Raw genomic sequence first — 20,788 nt, 5'->3', positions numbered from 1 at the left:
GCATTGAATTTATTAAGAACATAGTTTCAATGCAATGAAATGAATTGTATTCATATTTGGAAGCTCTTACCCCTAATGTGACTATATTGGGAGACAGCGTCTTTAAAGAGGTAGTTAAGGTTAAATAGCTTCATAAGGAGGAGTTGCAAAACAAATAGGACTGATGCCCTTGTGAAAAGAGAAAGATACCAGGATTGCACCTGCACGGAGGAAAGGCCATGTGAGGACACAGAGAGAAGGCAGCTGTCTGCAAGCCGGGAGAGAGAGACCTCAGGAGAAACCAATCCTGCCCACACCTGGAACTTGGATTTCCAGTCTCCAGCATTGTGAGAAATACATTTATGTTGTTTGAGACACCCAGTCTGTGTGATATTTGCTTATGGAAGGCTTACCAGGCTAATACAATGGGCATTATTGATATTTGAATAATTACATTTCCAGAGGTAGTAAAAGCTGACATCATAGAGCAGTAGGGTAGGGAGAAAAATGGGGGTGAGTATATTCCCCTTTATATAGAACTGTGGCTATGTGGCAGAGAGAAATAGCCCAGGAACCAGAGAGGCTGTGTTGAAACCCTATGAGAGCACAATTACATCGCGTTTACCATAAATTTCCAAGAGACAAGTTGATCATCTTCACACTGTAATATGCATAATTATGCATGTTGATTAGAGCATATTTCTTTGTTTCGCAACTGAAGGAAATCTTGGGAGAGTTTTTAATTTGAACCAGGCAGGAGAATCTTACAAGGACATTAGCAATGAAGTTGGCATTGCATTCTTTTGGTGTAATTTTAGGGTCACTAAATCAGCTGGATTTCACAATCTAAATTAGAGCATGTTGATGTTGTGCCCCAAGTTGTAGAAAGTGTAGGGTTGTTTGAAGTCATCTCTCAGAATTTTTTAGTACATTTCTTTGTTTTCTTCCTCAGAGTTTATCACACTGAGTTTTTCTTTCTGGAGGGCATAGTTTACTCCTACTAATAGAACTTTCCTGAATTAGCATGTTACAGTTTTCAAAGTGAGTTTGCATTTATTGTGTCCTAATTCTTCTTTCCCTCTTAGGGAATTTGCTGTTCCAGGTACTCCACATCTTTCCTGAATCACTCATTTCCCATCACAACACAAATGCATTGTTAGTCTCCAATATTCAAAATAATAATAATAAAACACACTTTCTACCCACATCGTCCAAGGTATCAGTCCTCTGTTCTCCTATCTTCTCTTACAAAGGTCACTTCTTAGATGGTCTCATGGTGGTTTCTCATATATACATATCACCTCTAAGGTGATGACTCTTCAGCCTTCCCCTGGGCTTCAGTCTGGTAAACCTAGGCATTGAAAATTAACATATCCAAAAAAGCAAGCGTCTTGATTCTCCCTACCGTCTCTAGTCCAGCCCTTACCATTGACATTCTACCAATAAACAGCTTCATTGACACAGATGTTGAGGCCAAAGCTCAGAAATCACCCTTGAAACTTCTTTTTCTCAATCCATCACCAGAGTTGTGTTGGCTTTACCTTAAAATGAGACACCAATTTAAAAAACAAAACTAAATGAGAAAACAAAAACTTACGGTGCTCATACCTGCTGGTGCTGGTAGCTGGGGTAGTGCTTACTGCCCAGAGCTTGCAAAGGGTTCACTTATCTCATGGGTCCCCAAAGGCCCCTGCGCAGCCCTCACACCCCCATGTGAAGTGTATGTGTATTCAAAGAAAGATTCAAATTTTGACAGCAGATTCCTTCCCGTCTTTGTGTTTGCCTCAAATCCCCTTCCTCTCCAAATGTCTCTAGGTCCTCCCCACAAGTGACATGGGCTCACCGCTTGGCTACACGGAGGATCCTGCCCACGATTTTAAAATATAAAAAAAGGGTAAAATGTCTTATTTATGTAAAATAAGAAAGGTGGGCCGAGCCTCCAGGGTTACTAGGGACCGCCTCCTGGCCGTTTCTCAGCTGCACCACAGAGTCCTGGGCTTGTTCTGCCTAGACCTCCCGCAGCAGGAGTCTCGAAGCCCTCTGCAGGGCTCGTTCTGGCTGAGACCGCCAAGCATACTAGCTGCTTCCCCACGCTTCCCAGAAACAGGAGCCATAGCATTCCCTGCACCCAGCGCCGGGTCAGGAGCGGAGCGTTCGCCAAGGGCAAGCCCTGCCAGACCGCATCTGGACCTGGCGGCCCCGGCCTGCACCACTGGATCTTGCATTTGTTCCTCAAGCATTTCTGAGACAGATGGACGGACCTCTGGAGGCCGTTGCTCTTGCAGCCGCCATTTCTACCCCACCCGCTAGTGAGTAACAGCGCAGGTGTTTCATGCATGCAATTGCCAATTAGTAAAGACTTGAGGTGACTGGCAGCAGGAGTTGGACTGTGAGGCACACGCGGTGCAGTAAACAGTGGCCCGAACAGATCTTCACGCCATTCTGCATGAGCACGACGTGGGACAGCTCAGCGAAGGACCTGAAGAAGCTGAAGTTGCACAGCTGACCTAACTTGAAAAAGGTTGGGCCGTTCTCCCCGCAGGTGCGCTCTTACTCCTTGGCGACTTGCTACCTGGAGGCTCCATTCCCTGCCAGGATCCAGGAGACCCCGGCGCGCTGGCTTCTTGATCCCCTTGATACACCCATCCGAGTTGTCCAAGGACCAGCTGTTGGTGATGTCACACACTAGGAGGATCCTCTGCGAGCCCCTGGAGTAAGACCTGAACACCGTGCGGAACCTGCCTCCGCCCAACATATTGGAGAACTCCAGCTTGACCCGCTGGCCGCCCGGCAGGTTGGTAGTTGTCTTGTAGTCGATCCGGTTGCTGTAGGCTTAAGGGGCTTAGGCTGCATCTTCCTGCACGCGCTCCTGGATCTCGCCCTGGCCCACGTTGCTGTCGCCCACCCACAAGAACTTGAACATGTGGTTGTACCTCTTAACCAGAATGCCCTGGGTCCCCATCCTTGCTCATGCACACCTCCATGCTCGTGGTGCAGGCTGGGTAGAAGTCCGCTGGCCATCCGCTGAGAGCCCTCAGACCAACCTACGCGGTGGCCCAGTTTCAGGGAGGCAGTGCAGGACGGTCCCACTTCTCCAACCAGCCGCCTCACCTCAACCTGTGGTTCCAGCTTGTGCACCACACACCATTAGCACGTTTTTCATGGGTAACTAAAATAGTCTCTAAAGTGATATTCTTGCTTCTGCTCTTGCTTCCATGATATATTCTCCACATAATAGACAAGGTGATACTTTACAAATATAAATCCTATCAAGTCTCTCCTGTCATATTCATTAGTACTACCCACTGACCACATTGTCCCCATGCCCCTCTGGACACCTGGTGGGATTGTGTTTACCCACCTTCTTGTGGATGGGTGGGCTTATGTGGCTCGTTCTGGCCAATAAGTTGTAAGCAAAAATGACATCTGCATTACTGAGCTGGAGCATTTAATTGCTGTTTCGAGACCCCCAGATCTTCTCTTCCCACTGCCACAGAGACTGGAATGTTCTACACAGTGGTGACTTCATCAGCTTGGGTCCTGGAGTGAGGATAAGGATGGTCGCCATAGATAGCAGAATCTCCAGCCAACCCTTGTTAAACACACATTGAAATCATGAGGGATGTCTATACGCTTTTAAGCCACTGAAATTTTCTTTTTTGTTACTATGGCATAACCCATCTGTCTTGACTGATGTCCTCTGCTGCTTGAAACATGCCCCATGCAGATGGAGTTGCAACAAATCCCTTATCATGGTCTGTCACCCTATGTGACTTGACCCCTGCCTACTTTTGATTTTTGGTTGTTATACTCTAGACACACTGTCCTTGATGTTTCTCCTACTTATCCACTTCTTAGGTTTTTTTGTACTTTCTGTTCTCTGTTTTTCTGGAATATTTTTCTCTTCAGGTCTGCACATGGCTAACTCCATCACTTCATCATTCAGTGGCACCCACTTAGACTTACTTCTCTCTTTAAAATCTGTCCTCTACCTTCCCAGAAATATTTTAAGTTTCTGAATTAGAAAAAAAAAAAAAACAAACTAACCAGGTTATGCTAAAGTAACAACAACAAAGCTCCCAAAACTCAGGAGTTTATCACGACAAAAATTTACTTTGTGTTCTCACTAAGTGTGTAACTAGGGTTAGCAGTGGATCTCTGCTCATTGCTCAAGCAAGGATCCAGGCTAGTGGAGGCTTCACTTCATCACAAGCTTCCAAGAACCCTGTGGCATAAAGATGGGAGCCATACAGTAACTAGCACAACTAATTAAATATGATATTCCTGAAGTGACACATGCTACTTCAACTAACTAACTAACTAACCAACCAACTAACCATTGGTCAAATGGCCCGTCCTGACCACAGACATTTAGGATTTGGTCCTGCAGTAGAGAAGAATCTTCAGTGTCATTCTGGAGGACAGAAAAGTCAGATTATCAGGAAAGCCACATTAGTGACTGTCACAGCTGCTGTGTTGATTAGCTACCTGCTGCATAAAAAATTACTACTAACTAAGCTACTTAAAACAACTTTCTTTTATTAGCACACAGTTCTGTAGATCAGAAGTTTGGGTGGGCTTTATTTGGTTCTGTGCCCAGGATATCATAAAGCCAAAATCAAGGCTGAGCTGGGCTCTAGTTGGGGGAAGGGTCCACTCCCAAACCCATTCAGGTCATTGATAGAATTCACTTTCTTGAAGTTGTGGAACTGAGGTCTCTCTTTCTTGCTGGGCACTCTCTGTTCTTGGAGACCACTGGCAACCTCTCACGTGGCCTCTTTCATCTTCAGACTAGCAGTGGCATTTGAAGTCCTTCTCATTTTTCCCCTTGTAGCCATTGAGGCCTGACTGTCCTTTCTGCTTTTTTCAGGAAACGTTAGCTTCAATCTATTGTATTGTTTTTGTATCTACCATTCATCTCTTTGTCTTCTTTTGCCATCTAAAGCTCATCTTCTTTAATCCTCCTTTCTCCCATCTCTTCCTAAGGCCATTCACATTCTTTTCCTCTCCCATGTCTGACTTCCTGGAACTTTTATGATATATACACTTTCATGTTACATTTGAATAAGTAATACAGGTCCCTGCCTCATCCTCACTCAGTGGGAGATGCTTTGGCCCATGGTGAAATCGATCTGCATGATGATATTTTCCTTGAAACATCCTCTTTCTGCCAACTTTCCACACCAAAAATGCAGTAATCTTGTCTCTCTGATGCTCTCTCTAGGAGTCCACACAGAAAATCCAATAGTCTCAGTGACTGTTCCTTTTTTAGCCCTATGTATCTCTTCTTGGACTTTGTCTACATCATTGTCTAAATTTAACCTCTCATATATGCACATCTATCTGTCTATGTGCATATATATATACGTATATACATATATATATACGTATATATATACATATATATGTATATATATATATAGTGTGTGTGTGTGTGTGTGTATCTGTGTATGTGTGTGTGTGTATTACTTCTGAAAAATTTTCAGACTAGGTTTTGCCATTCTCAATCCATGAGGAGAGGCCTTGTCTTTCCACCTATGTAAAAATGTTGGTTAAAATTTGTTTATTCCATAAGAGCATGTTACTTCAGCAAGTACTTGTATGGTTTGCAAAACTTTAATAAATATACAGAATTAGGTCTCCAGGATACTAATCCTCCAGTTGCTGAATAGAGAATATAATCTTTATATGAGAGACAGCTCTTTTTTAAGACATACAATTTGTACAGAGTGACAGTGAGATACTATCATATTTAAATGTGTGTATTCTATATTTTCTTCTAAATATTAGACTCTTAGGGTGCCTGTTTGGCTCAGATGGTTAACTGTCTGACTCTTGATTTCAGCTCAGGTCATGATCTCTCAGTTCTTGAGATCGAGTCCCATCTTGGGGTCTGTGCTGACAGTGTAGAATCTGCTTAGGATTCTCTCTCTTTCTCTCTCAATAAATAAATAAGCATTAAAAAATATTGGACCCTCATACTCTACTTTTTCCATTAGCTTTCAAGCAACCTTTGGTCACAGAGGCCTACTTACACTTTTTCCTTTTCTCAGCAAGTGTTACTATATGAGACCACTCTTATGTGCATGATACCATCTAAATTAGAGTTACTAAATTATACTTGGGGGGATGGTGTGCCTATGTGGCTCAGTTGGTTGAGCATCCAACTCTTGATTTAAGCTCAGGTCATGATTCCAGGGTTGTGGGATCAAGCCCCATGTGAGGCTCTGTGCTGAGCTAGGAGCCTGCTTGGGATTCTCTCTCTCTCTCCCTATGCCCCTCTCCCCTGCTAGCGCACGCGCGTGCACACACACATACACACACACTCTCTCTCTCTCAAATAAAAAATAAAATACACTCTGGTATTATGATTCTTTTATCAGAGTTCTCTGTAAGGACCGTCATATGATTCTTTTGCATTTGATGTGAAGTAGGGGCTGAGGATGTTTACTTTTAGATCATATATGTCCCCTTTCAGTGTAGGCAATCTGCAAGCTTAATAAGCAGGAAAACTTTGTTTCCTTGAGAAACAAAATACATTAAAACCTCACCATATTTTCCTCTGCATATTGGCAGCCAAGAAACTGTGTACATTTCATGTTCAATTCCAGAATTTGTGTTGATTTCTATTAGTGGAATATTGCCTGTAGCCTCCTAACAAACATCTCCAGGCCACCATACATTTAGACAGGGTAAACTGCATCCTCATGCCCAAGATGTATATGTGACTGTTGAAAGAGAAAGAAGGAGAAAGAGTATATGTTGGAGTGGGGGAAAGCAAATGAAAAGGGGAGCATTAGGATCCAATGAAACCACATGGCATCAGACAGATTGTGGCTCAAATCCCACATCTGCCATTTGATTGTCAGAACTTACATATCCTCTCTAATCTTAGGTTTTTCTCATTTATAAATTGGTAATGAAAATACCCTCCTCACAGAGTTATTGAGAGGATTGGTAAAAATACCTAAGTAATTAGTATAATGTCTGGTTCTTAGTAAAAGCTCAATAAATGGTAGCTCTGATTGTTTTTCTTATTAATATTAGATGGAGAGAAAATCCCAGCAAAAAAGCCAACAGACTCAAAATGGAACTATTAGGGAGTTGTCTTTAGTATACTTTATGAGAAAAGGTTGTGCAAAGCCTCAAACTGCCAGGAAAACTGTGACATGGTAATGTTTTGCCTCCAAGAATTCTATTTTTTTCTTCTCTTTCTGTTCTTTTAGGATTCATAACTAATTGTGTCCATCAGTTTGTTCAAGTGTGTTCATTCATTCTTTTATTCATCATTCATTCATTTAAAAGGTATTTACTATCAAGATGCCTGGGTGGCTCAGTCGGTTAACCATTCGACTTTGGCTCACGTCATGATCTCACCATTTGTGGGTTTAAGCCCCACATTGGGCTCTGTGCTAACACCTAAGAGCCTGCAGCCTCCTTCAGAATCTGTGTCTCCCACTCTCTGTCCTTCCCATGCTCACACTCTGTCTCTCGCTTTCTCAAAAATAAGTAAGTGTTAAAAAAAAGGTATTTACAAAACAAAAAGGTATTTACTATAAACCTGCTTTGTTCATAATACTGAGCTAGGTTCTGGGGATATAATAGTTAATACAGGCATAGCTTTGCCTTCATGGAGAGTGCAGACTAGAGAAGGAGACAAAGTCTATTACAAGTGGTAATTGTGTATGCCTCCTCTTGTTGCAAGCAACAATGACCTAGCGAACTATTTCACACAAAGGTCTTAATGAATCCCTCTAGGATTATTTGTGACTAATGAAAAGTTCCTAAAGAGGTGAAAGCTTAATCCAAATAAATGAATCTCTAATAACAGAAGTTCTATTAATGTGTCACCAAGAGTAAAACATATTTAAATCAAATGCTCTGCCAAGAATCCCTCAAATCCCACCACATAGTTAACTCCTCTTCTGCCAGGAAGTAAGGCTTTGATACTCTTTGTACACAGTGACTGTGAAAAAATAAAGGATGTCCTGGGCCCCATGCCCCAAAGTGACACTTTCTCTCCTTATATACAAGCTCAAGACCAGCAAAGTCAGTTTTATATTTTAAAAGTGAAAAGGCCTTCTTGACTTGGATGAGCAAAGGAGGATCCACAATTAGAGTAACAAGAGGGTTTTTAACTCTGAGACATTTACACATGGAAATATGGAAGATATAACTAAACTACCAAAGGAAACATGATAATTGAGCTGAATGGAATTAAATGTGAAAGTCGTCCTCAAATCTTGCTGCACATTACAATCACCTAAGGACCTCTTTAAATGTGTTCATGCTCAAGGCGCCTGGGTGGCTCTGTCGGTTGAGCATCTGACTCCAGCTCAGCTCATGATCTCATGGTTTGTGAGTTCAAGCCCCACATCGGGCTCTGTGCTGACAGCTCAGAGTCTGAAGCCTACTTTGGATTCGGTGTCTCCCTCTCCTTCTGGTCCTCCCCGCTCACACACTCTCTCTCTCTCTCTCAAAAGTAAATAAACATTAAAAAAAAAAGTGTTCACGCTCCGTTTTAGAACAGCTAAGTAAGCATACTTGGGATCTGGTCATTGGATTTTTTTTTTTTTTTTTTTTTGCATTTAAATCTTCTAGGAAATTCTATCATGCAGCCCAGGTTGAGACCACTGAAACAGAAAGGAGTCTTAGGGACTGAAGATGAACCCTAAAAGCTTGGCCAGATTTTGATACATGGAGAGGAGTAAAACTGACAGCTTGTCAAGAGACTAGTGGAGAACAAATAGTCATACTTGAGTATGGCCCCACTTTGGGCTGTAAAGAGATGGCCTGACCTAAGCTAATGCCTCCTGTTGCACAGGTGGAAGGTAGGTCTGTGGTATGTGAACAGGAATTATTCTACCACAAATACTCTTACTTCAAGTTCTAATGTAGTCATGAAGGTTTCCTTGATTAGCTTTTTGGGAACAGTGAATATTTTGGTTCCAGTGAGTTTGAGGTACTTCTTTTGGTGTATCTGGAAATAAGGGAAACTAAGGATTCAGGGGGAAAAAAAAGAAGATAAAGTTTTGGCCAAGAGATCCCCCCCACCCCCCCTTCATGGGTCTTCTAAAGGAGAGAAAGCACTAAAATAATTGAATGAGCACTGAACCTGGATCACAGTTCAGTGCTTCTAGAGGCCAGGCATGTAGACAACTGGGAGGCTCCCTTTCCTTTGGAGACTTACCTCAGGAGTTCTGCTGGCCTATGTGGGAATTTCCAAAGAAAATCCTGAGAGGAAGTTATTGTAAGTGGAAATTAACTGTATATTTCTTTTTTGTTCCTTCCTTCCTTCCTTCCTTCCTTCCTTCCTTCCTTCCTTCCTTCCTTCCTTCCTTCCTTCCTTTTTTTCTAATTTAGGTTATCTAGATCATAAATGGTATTCTCTTTGTTTTTCCATCTATATTGTCTTATTTCAAAGAATAGGAGAATATTTATAAGAAGTCCTGTAGTTTCATTTACAATGTTAACACCCCACCCTAATTTCTCTGTAGGATGATAAATTATCCAAACCTGAATTCTAACAAAGTAAAGTTTCCAGAAACCTAAATTGGGCAGTTAGAAAGATAAACCTATATAGTTAGAAGTTATTCCAGTTAGTGTTTGACAAGACCTAATAACAGTAAAGACTGTTACCCATCCTTATTGAGGAGGGCACCTTTTGGGATGAGCACTGGGTGTTGTATGGAAACCAATTTGACAGTAAATTTCATATATTAAAAAAAAAAAAAGACTGTTACCCATCCTAATTCTTTGCATTGCCAAGTTTAACAATGCTGATGTGTAGGGTCACGTGTAGAGCCTGGGTGGCTCAGTTGGTTAAGGGTCTGACTTCAGCTTAGGTCATGATCTCACAGTTTGTGGGTTCGAGTCCCTCATTGAGCTCTGTGCTGACAGCTCAGAGTCTGGAGCCTCCTTCAGGTTCTGTGTCTCCCTCTCTCTCTGCCCCTCCCCTGCTCAGGCTCTTTCTCTCTCTCAAAAATAAATAAACATTAAAATTTTAAAAAAATTTAAAAATGCTCCGTGTAAGCATAAAAACATAAAAATACAGTCTTTTACTTTGGAGTTGATCTGTTAGACTCGCTGTATCCTCAGGAATGGAGAGAGAGAAAATTGAATTTGCCAAAATTGGTCTTAGGATGAGTATTACTTGTAGCCAAAAGGAATAATGTTATAGGATACTTTAGGTTGGAATGGTGAGGCTGTGGACAGCATAACTGGATAACAGCAGATGGTAACTAGACTACCTTCTAAAGGAAGTGATGGCAGTTAAATGCAAGGATTTATTTTACTGAGTGAGTTTTCAAACTTGACTGCTGTCCTCAGTCAAGTTTGACTTTTTTCTCTTCCCTCCTTCATAGCCCTTCATTTCTTCTTTATGTAAACATGGAGTAAATATTTTTATATTTTTAATTAGTTTTTATTAAAGTGTAATTAACACAGTGTTATATTAGTTTCAGGTGTAGAATATAATGATTCAATATTTCTATGCATTACTCCATGTTTATCACAATAAGTACACTCTTAATCCCCTTTATCTATTTCACCCATCCCCCAACCCACCTCCCCTAGAGCAAATATTTTTAAAATATGAATTTGGAAATGTGCCAAATGTTAGTCTTCCTGGGCTGGTCACATTATCATCTCCATCTCTGTCTTGAACTTTACCTTCTTGAAGAGTACTGGTGGCCCTGAATGCTCCTTTATTCCCTTCCCAACATTTTGCCTTTTGTAGCTATCATTGGACAGATTCTAAGATGACCCATACCCACCCCCCCCCCCCCGCCACACACACACATATACACACACAATGCCTCCTGCCTCCTTGTCTTCATGCTCTTTTGTAATTCCCTTACCTTGAATGTGGGTGGGACTTGTGACTTGATTCTTACTAATAGGATACAGCAAAAGTAAAGGATATCACTCCTATGATTACATTGTTATTTAAGACTACTTTGGTACCAAACCTGCTCTAGAGACTCGTCCTGCTAACATGAAGTTAGCAGCCATTGGGGAAAGTCTACATGGTGAGAAATTAGAGGCAGGTTCTAAGAACTGAGGGCAGCCCCAATATCCAACCAGTAAAAAGCCAGAGCCCTAAGCCCTGCAATGACAAGGAAGGTAAATTGTGCCAACAATGGCAGTAGGTTTGGATGTGGATAATTTCAAGCCTTCAGATGAGAACTCAATGCAGCAGACACCAGTTGCAACCTTGTGAGACCCTAAACAGGAGACCCATTTAAGAGGTGCTCAAACTTCTGACCCACTAAAACTGCGAGATTATAAAATACGTGTGTGGTTTTAAGCTCCCATGTTTGTGATAATTTGTTACAAAGCAACAGAAAACTATTTTACCTATTTAGAAGTACAAATCAAAATGATGCTAAAGATGAGCCAAGTAGGGACCAGATGAGTGGTAAGACTTCATCTTATCTGTAGCATTTGTTCTGAGGTTGGAGGTTCTGTCTTTCAGTAATTCATTTACAAAAGGTTTGGTGTGTGGAATTACCACTTTGTCTCACTAGTGTCCTGTCAAGCTGAAAAACAAGTGGTAATCAGGCAATCTGAGAACATTTTTAATGATTAAACATAGTTTACATCATTAAAGAAAAATAGGTCAGTGTAATTTACCAGTTGTTCACCAGTATGAGAGAGATTTGTTTTACCCTGTGGATATTGGTTTGTTATTATAGTTACTATAATCAATACAAGAAGAAAAGAAAACTCCAGTGTTTGAGCCAGACCAGTTCATGTCTTTTGAAAGCTATTTAAGGATAGATTGATCACCTGAAAAAAGCAAGTGAAAAATGCCAGCTACTCAACTCAAAACAGTATGTGTATGTATAGCTATGTGCTGATTAATCCCATTTAAATTCTATTACCTACCTTTTAAATAAATGATCAAGAGAGTCCTTGTATATGCATACATTTAAAAAAATTATGAAACTGAGTCCAGCTGCATTACTTTCTTTTGTAGGAAGTAAGTGGCAGTCCTGGATTACAAATGAAATTGTCTAATACAAATCAAATATAGGGTATGGAAAGAAGACTTAGGAAACTCTCCAAATGCAAGATGATATGATACCTTCACCCAGTATTTTTATATAGGGAACTTTAAGGGCATTAACTTTTTTTTTGGTACTTCAATGTTCATAGAAGCTTTATTTTTTTTGAATATTCAGTCTGTTCTTTTATTTTTATTTTTTTAATATGAAATTTATTGTCAAATTGGTTTCCATACAACACCCAGTGCTCATGCCAACAGGTGCCCTCCTCACGCCCATCACCCACTTTCCCCTCCCTCCCACCCCTCATCAACCTTCAGTTTATTCTCAGTTTTTAAGAGTCTCTTATGGTTTGGCTCCCTCCCTCTCTAACTTTTTTTTCCTTCCCCTCCAGCATGGTCTTCTGTTAAGTTTCTCAGGATCCACATAAGAGTGAAAACGTATGGTATCTGTCTTTCTCTGTATGACTTATTTCACTTAGCATAACACTCTCCAGTTCCATACACATTGCTACAAAAGGCCATATTTCATTCTTTCTCATTGCCAAGTAGTATTCTATTGTGTCTATAAACCACAATTTCCTCATCCATTCATCAATTGATGAACATTTAGGCTCTTTCCATAGTTTGGCTATTGTTGAAAGTGCTGCTATAAACATCGGGGTGCAAGTGCCCCTATGCATCAGCACTCCTATATCCCTTGGGTAAATTCCTAGCAGTGCTATTGCTGGGTCATAGGGTAGATCTTTTGTAAATTTTTTGAGGAACCTCCACACTGTTTTCCAGAGCGGCTGCAGCAGTTTGCATTCCCACCAACAGTGCAAGAGGGTTCCCGTTTCTCCACATCCTCTCCAGCATCTATAGTCTCCTGATTTGTTCATTTTAGCCACTCTGACTGGAGTGAGGTGATACCTCAGTGTGGTTTTGATTTGTATTTCCCTGATGAGGAGTGACATTGAGCATCTTTTCGTGTGCCTGTTGGCCATCTGGATGTCTTCTTTAAAGAAGTGTCTATTCATGTTTTCTGCCCATTTCTTCACTGGATTATTTGTTTTTCAGGTGTGGAGTTTGGTGAGTTCTTTATAGATTTTGGATACTAACCCTTTGTCCTATATGTCATTTGCAAATATATTTTCCCATTCTGTCGGTTGCCTTTTAGTTTTGTTGATTGTTTCCTTTGTAGTGCATAAACTTTTTATCTTATGAGGTCCCAATAGTTCATTTTTGCTTTTAATTCCTTTGCCTTTGGAGGTGTGTCAAGTAAGAAATTGCTACGGCTGAGGTCAGAGAGGTTTTTTTCCTGCTTTCTCCTCTAGGGTTTTGATGGTTTCCAGTCTCACATTCAGGTCCTTTATCCATTTTGAGTTTATTTTTGTGAATGGTGTAAGAAAGTGGTCTAGTTTCATTCTTCTGCATGTTGCTGTCCATTTCTCCCAGCACCATTTGTTAAAGAGACTGTCTTGTTTCCATTGGATAGTCTTTCCTGCTTTGACAGAGATTAGTGGGACATCCTTTTGTGGGTCCAATTCTGGAGTCTCTATTCTATTCCATTGGTCTATGTGTCTGTTTTTGTGCCAATACTATGCTGTCTTGATGATGACAGCTTTGTAGTAGAGGCTAAAGTCTGGGATTGTGATGCCTCCCGCTGTGGTCTTCTTCAAAATTACTTTGGCTATTCGGGGCCTTTTGTGGTTCCATACAAATTTTAGGATTGCTTGTTCTAGCTTCGATAAGAATGCTGGTGCAATTTTGATTGGGAGTTCACTGAATGTGTAGATTACTTTGGGAAGTATTGACATTTTAATAATATTTATTCTTCCAATCCATGAGCACAGAATGTTTTTCCATTTCTTTGTATCTTCTTCAATTTCCTTCATAAGCTTTCTATAGTTTTCAGCATACAGATCTTTTACATCTTTGGTTAGGTTTATTCCCAGGTATTTTATGATTCTTGGTGCAATTGTAAATGGGATCAGTTTCTTTATTTGTCTTTCTGTTGCTTCATTATTAGTGTATAGGAATGAAGCTGATTTTTGTACATTAATTTTGTATCCCGCGACTTTGCTGAATTCATGTATCAGTTCTAGCAGACTCTAGGAGTCTATTGGGTTTTCTGTGTATAATATCAAAAGTACATTAACTTCTTTTCAATTACTATTTCTAGGACAGTCTAGGGTTGAACATAGTTTATATCCAAGAAAAACTGGAGACACTCTAATAATGTTTAAATAGTTAGCAATAATAACTTAGTGTTTATATATCATTTTATAAGGATGTTCATATTAATAATCTCATGAAATGTAAGACTGAGACAGCAGATTCTCCATTCTGCATTTGAGAGAGGGAGAGAAAGAGAATGGGAAAGTGGAAGGGAGAGAGAGAGAGCGAGTGAGCACAAAGTCAAGATGAGAGTGGAAATTTTATACTTCCTTCCCTAAGGACTTACCATCATCACATCCTATTTTATTAACACCTGTGTATATGTCGAGACAGAACTTCTGCCCATCTACCATCCAGAAACACCAGGGAGAAGGAGACTCATCAAGTTTTATCAAGAAAATCCTGAATCTTTACATTATCAGTCTTCCTTCCATTATTGTGACCTAGAATTGATTTTTTGAGGATAAAAACTGGGGTCCAAAGAGGTGGTGTGTCTTGTCCAATATGAGTAAGAGTTGGCCCCTAGTAGAAACTACCTATAAAGCCCTGAGGTCTTACTTTGTTCTAACCACTTCATGTACATCATCCTTCTAAGAAGCTTTGTGCATATGAAGAAACTGAGGCTCAGAATGCTTAAGGTACTTGCTCATAGCTGCACAGCTAGTAAATGGAATCTGAAGGATTTAAAGCCAGGTCTCTTTAATGCTAAAGTCCACACTCCTTTCATTAAGGTAGGCCACTTGTTGACAATCTAGTTCTCTTGATTCCCAGTGATAGCAACTTTCTTATCAGCGTGTCTGATCCCAGAGTTCTAGGTCAAAGATAAAGTCAAAATAGGTCTTTATCCTATGACGATTTATCTAGAGATTGTCTGTCTTTCACAAATAGCTAGAGCATGGGTTTGTAAGAAGACAAAAGGACAGCTGCTTCCTTGCAGAGTCTTTGTGTGTGTGTGTGTGTACATGCGGTCACATGGCTCTGTTATAATAGGTAAAGCAGAAGTTGGTTGCTCTCTGTGATGTTTCTGCATAGTGATGTTTGTAAAATTATTTTTGCTTTTTGGCTTTTATTTGACTTGTAGGTTTTCACTGTCTCTATATGCCGGCATTCATCAGCATGTATTAACGATGCTTGGAAAAAAAAAAAGATGCCTGTTCACAGTGACTGGGCCAGCATGAGCCATTTCAATACTGGCTAGACTGTTTCTTCCTTGGGGCATCAGTCTGGAGTCATGGAGCCTGAGCTTCCTTGATGTTTCCCTTTAGGAAAGGAAAGAGAATTTCACAGGCACCAAAGGACCCTATCAAAGACACCAGACTTTGGGTGGAGCCTGGGGTACAGTGTGGCACAGTGAAGCAAAGTGCATATGTACAGGACAAATGGAAGGCTTTTCTTGGAATTTCAAGAACAGAAGGTACAGACAGACACAGTAGTCTCTCAGCCACACTTTAATGAGCCAGGGCCCTTGGCTGCCTGGATGCTCAGTAACAGGACGCCTGTGCAGTGAGAATACAAGCAAAGGATGTTCGGGCTCTGCTTGGGCAGGTGTCTCCAAGGGGAGGGAAACATGACTCATGACACTTGAGCTAAGTTGACACCGCTGCCATCACCCTTGGAAAACAATTTTTGGGCAGAGATCTAGGCTGTTTATAAAAATGACATGAGCAGCAGCTTCAACCTCAGGAGGCATCATAGGAATAGATAAAGAGGAGGATTACAGAAGCTAAAGCTTTTGTTTAAAGAGAGATTACAAAGCATTTAGGTCGGATCAAGTTGTCCTGAAGCTTAACTGCTAAAATGTGCCCCTTTTCTCTGTTGTGTAATGAGTTTCGCTCTTAAACTTAGTGCTCAAATGTGAAGATGAAGATGAGGCTGTGTTTGGAATAACCACACATGAGATTGTTGGTCTCTTTCCCTTCTGTTAATAGGAATTCAGGAAACATGAAGATTAGAAGAGATTCCAACATTAGTTTTTCTTGTAACAAGGGCAAGTGCTTTCTAAGTACTTGAATGTGAAGAGGAAATCATGCAGTGGGAAAGTGGATGCAACAAGGTTAACACTACAGAGATTTTCATAAACTTATGGTTTCTGTGTTGGAAATTGTCCAAAGTATAGACTCCCCCTGTTGAGAGAGTAAAAATATAGGTTTAAAAACATTCAATCTATTTCCCACTTCTGAGGCTGAATTGGATTGACTGCATGGCTGATCCAGTACCTGCAAAAACCTACACATTCAGGAGGTGACTTTAAAAAATGAATTGACCAAAACTCAGCCAATTTGTCAGCTATTTGTAGAATTGGCCTTTGTTCAGCTAGGGATCATTCCTGATATTCTCTATGTCAGAGAGATTTTCTGCCTCAGTGAATCCTTCCCTTTCTTTGGGAATTAAAATTTAAAGAAAAATTATAAAATTCCAAAAGACCCATATGCAAAATTAGACATGTGTGACTTATTAATTCATTTGCTAATACAATAGCAATGCATAGAACATCCACTAGATGCCTGGCTCTATTCTGAGTGCTGGAAATCCAGGGACAAACAAGGTAAATACCCCACACTTAAGTTACAGTAGGAAAGACAGAAACAAGAGTTAAATACACAAGTATGTACAAGAATATGCTTTTATAGTGTGGTAGATGTTACCAAGAAATTAAAGGAGGGGGAGTGTAGGAAATTTAAAGGCTGTTCTAGAGTGGATGTCAGGGTAGGCTTTTCTGAGGAAGGGGTATTTAAGCAGAGATCTGAAGATACGTAGGAAAAAGTAGTGTGAAGTTCTAACAAACTGTTAAATAGAGAGGTGATAACATAGGATGGGAATAGCAGGTGTAAATGTTTTGAAGCAAAAACTAGCTTAGAGTGTTTTACAAACCTCAAGGAGGTCAGTGTAGCTGAAGTGAAGAGGGTCAGAAGGACAAAGCAGGAGGTAAGGCTAGAGGGTAGCAGAGGCCATGTTGTATAGGCCAGGGGAATCCTTGGTAAGCAGCTGGGCTGTTATTCTAAATGTGATGAAAAGCAGAACAGTATTGTAAAGGAAGTGACATAATGTGATATGTAGTTTTAAAGAGCTCCCTGGTGACTGTGTAGAGAATAAATTGTAGCGTGGTGAGAGTAGAAGCAAGGAGACCAGTTGTGAGTCAATTTCTAAAGGCCACAAAGGAGATGGTATCTTAGAAGTGTGTGATGTTTGAATAAGTGAGCAGAAATAATGAGACGTGGATATATTTTGAGAGTAAAACCCAAAAGAGCTTTCTGATATATTAGACGTGGATAAAGTTGAGATTGGAGAAAGAATAACGGGAAGAATGGAGCCATCTAGAATTTTGGCAGAGCACAAACTTCACCCATGCACAGGCCATGATTGAGTTTAGCAAATAAGTGAATGTTAGTGGATGCAATGAGGGAAATAGTGAAGAAACAGATGTTTGGGGGGATTGAGGTGGAAATAAAAAGTTTTGACTAGAACATGTTATGTTTTAGGTACCTCTAAACTATTACTATTAATATTCAGTTAGGGGTGAGTCTAGCATCAGAGAAAGGTCTGGATGGGGAATACAAGTTGGGTGTCATCAGCATATAGATGCTTTATAAAAGCACAAAATTGTAAGGTCACTGAAGGAGGTAGAGAGAGAGTAGGGCCAAAGACCAAGATTGGGGGGCAGGACAATATTCAGATAAGAGTAGAGGAAAAGAAACTGGCAAATAAAACTGAAGAGAAGTCATCTGTGAAATAAACAAATTTCACTGAGAATAAACTGAAGGGAGTATTTCAAAGCTTGATAATGACTGAATAATAAGGACATTGAACCGACTGATGGATTTAGTGAGATAAAGATGTTTGTGACATTATAAAGAGGAAAAAAAGGCTGATTATAGATTTTTTTTTAAAGCAAGGAAGTGGAGACTGAATGTAGATAATACATTCAGTGATTTTTCTGTAAAGAAAGCAGAATAAATTGACACTAGCTGGAATAGAACGTAGGGTTAAGATATATTTTTTTATAATGTATTTGTATGCTCTATTAGTCAGGATAGGCTAAGTTATGCTGCAGTAACAAATTAGGCCCCAAATTCCAGTGGTTTACTACAACAGAGGCTTATGTTTCACCCATCCTACAGATTCAGGGAAGGTAGGCTGGAAGCTCTCTTACCCAAAGTTCCTTGAGGTCACAGTCTGACTGAGGTTCCATTGTCTTATATGTGCATGATCTTAAATATGCAAACCGTTCAACTGCTACAGCAGATGAGTAAGACTAGAAAAGTGTACATGGGGTTTTTCGCTCTCTTAGTGCAAGATGGTTGTACATTTACTTGGTCAGAAGTTATCACATGGCCTGCCTAATGGCTAGAAAATTTAGGAAAGCAATTGAAATATTTAATGGGCTTCCACCACATAAGTCAGTAGGAATGACACCATAGTAGAGTAAATGAAATTTAAGAACCAAATTCGTGAGCAGGCAGGAGGGGATTAAAGTCAGTTCCCTTTTAGACAGACTAGTTTTAGCAGCCCTATTTGAGTAAGCATATTTCACTTGCTGTATCAGAAACTTGAGTTTATAGATACTGATTATAAAACCTGGGAGATTTGGTGATGGAAAAATGAGGGAATTGTCTTCTGAATACTTTATTTTCTTGGGGAAATAAAAAACAAAGTCATCAATTAGGAATGAAGAAAGGGGAGTAATTTTTATAGATTTTATGAGAGCATCTGTAAATAATGGTCTCTAACAGTGGAAAACACATTCACTAGGAAATGTGGTAAGATGACAGAGGCAATATAGTATAATGGTTATCTGCATAGATCCTGCAGCCAGACTGTTTGGAATGCAGTCTTGGCTGTATCAATTATAACTGTGTCCTTACTTACCTAACAACTAAGTGCTTCTGTTTTCTGATCTGTAAAGTTGGGATAATAATAGTACTTACATCATAGGATTGTTTGGTGAATTAAAAGAGCTTGGCATTGTGAAATGTCAGCTGTTATTGTGAGGATAGCCTGACAATGGGACAATTTCAGATTAATTGTCCTAAAAGTGAAGTAATGCTAATAGTTCAGTTCTGTGTTTTCTTCTCCATCCATGTTCAACTGCTCAGTTTCTAGGAAACAGATGTGTAGTAGGCAGAGAAGTAGATTTAACCAGGGTTAGACTAGATTTATATGAGAGAGGGAACTTTTCAGTTCTCTATGGCAAGGTAGTCTTATTTCCTCAAATATGAAGATGTCTATTCCCACATTGTTTTATTTCTTATCAGAAATCCTAAATATTTTTCTGTTTTCTATGAGCTATGTCAGATTTCACAAGATGTTGCAGGGATCCTTCAGAATATTGAGAGGGTTAGAATTCCATGTTTGATTCTCTTCTCCAAGAAAAGCACCATTTATAATTCTATTAAAAATGGCATATTTGGCAGCAATCAACCTCTGTGTGTCTTTAGATCTGAAATGAATCTCTTATAAGCATATAGATGAATCTTTTTGTAAATTTATATTTATATTTAGTCCATATTATATTTAATATGTACCTATTGCATTTTGTTAATTGTTTTCTGACTTTTTTTTTTTAAATCTCTTCTCTGTTCCTTTCTTCTCCTGCTCTCTTTCTTTTTGGTTTGGTGCCTTTCTTTAGTGGTATGCCTGTATATCTTTCTTTTTATCAAACAGAATTAACAATTGTTAGCTGGACTCACCAAGAAAAAAAAGAGAAGGCTCAAATAAATAAAGCTAGAAATGAAAGAGAAGTTACAACTAATACCACAGAAATATAAAGGATCATAAGAGACTACTATGAACAATTATATGCCAACAAACTGGATAATTTTGAAGAAATGGATCAATTTCTAGTGTTCATCAGTGGATGAATTGATGAAGTGCAGTATATAAACAATGGAACACTACTCAGCCATAAAAAAGAAATCTTGTCATTTGAACAATGTGAATTTGAGGGTATTGTGCTAAGCAAAAAAAAAAAAAAAAAAGAGAGAGAGAGATATCATGATTTCCCTTATATATGGAATTAAAAAAACAAACGAACAAACAAAAAACTCAGAATCAGAGAACAGATTTGTGGTTATCGAAGGGGAAGCAGGATGGAGGTGTGAAAAAAGGGTTAAGGAGGTCAATTTTATGGTGATAGATGGTAACTAGACATACTGTGATTGTCACTTTTAGTGTATACAAATATCAAATGATTATGTCACATGCCTGAAATTAATACAATGTTATATAACAATTTTACCTCAATTAAAAAACAAGCAAAAAAACAACCTCCTCTCTTGGAAATGAAATAATTTTTTCTGTATCAAATAAAATTATATTTTTGAGATAAAGTTCACATTATTTTTACCATAGGTTACTTCTTTTTCCTCTATTTAAGAATCCCTGAGTATTTGGACCTTGGTGTTTAGTGGGAAACAGTAAACCAAGAATCTCTACTTCAATTATCCTGCCAGCTTACACACTGCCTTCTTAGTTGCTAATGATCTGAAACAAATGTCACTAAGTAGAAAGGAAGATTAATTCCAATAAGACTGTGTGGGTATGCCAAATCTATTTTCTTTCCTCATGCAGGAATCTGTGAGGAGGCCAAAAGTACAATCTGCTTTGTGTAATACAATAGGGCAATTTTCTCCATATTTTTCTTTG

The sequence above is a fragment of the Panthera tigris genome, chromosome C1 (genome assembly GCF_018350195.1).
Source record: "Panthera tigris isolate Pti1 chromosome C1, P.tigris_Pti1_mat1.1, whole genome shotgun sequence".
Taxonomy (NCBI): domain Eukaryota; kingdom Metazoa; phylum Chordata; class Mammalia; order Carnivora; family Felidae; genus Panthera; species Panthera tigris.
Note: the sequence above shows the minus strand (reverse complement) of the source record.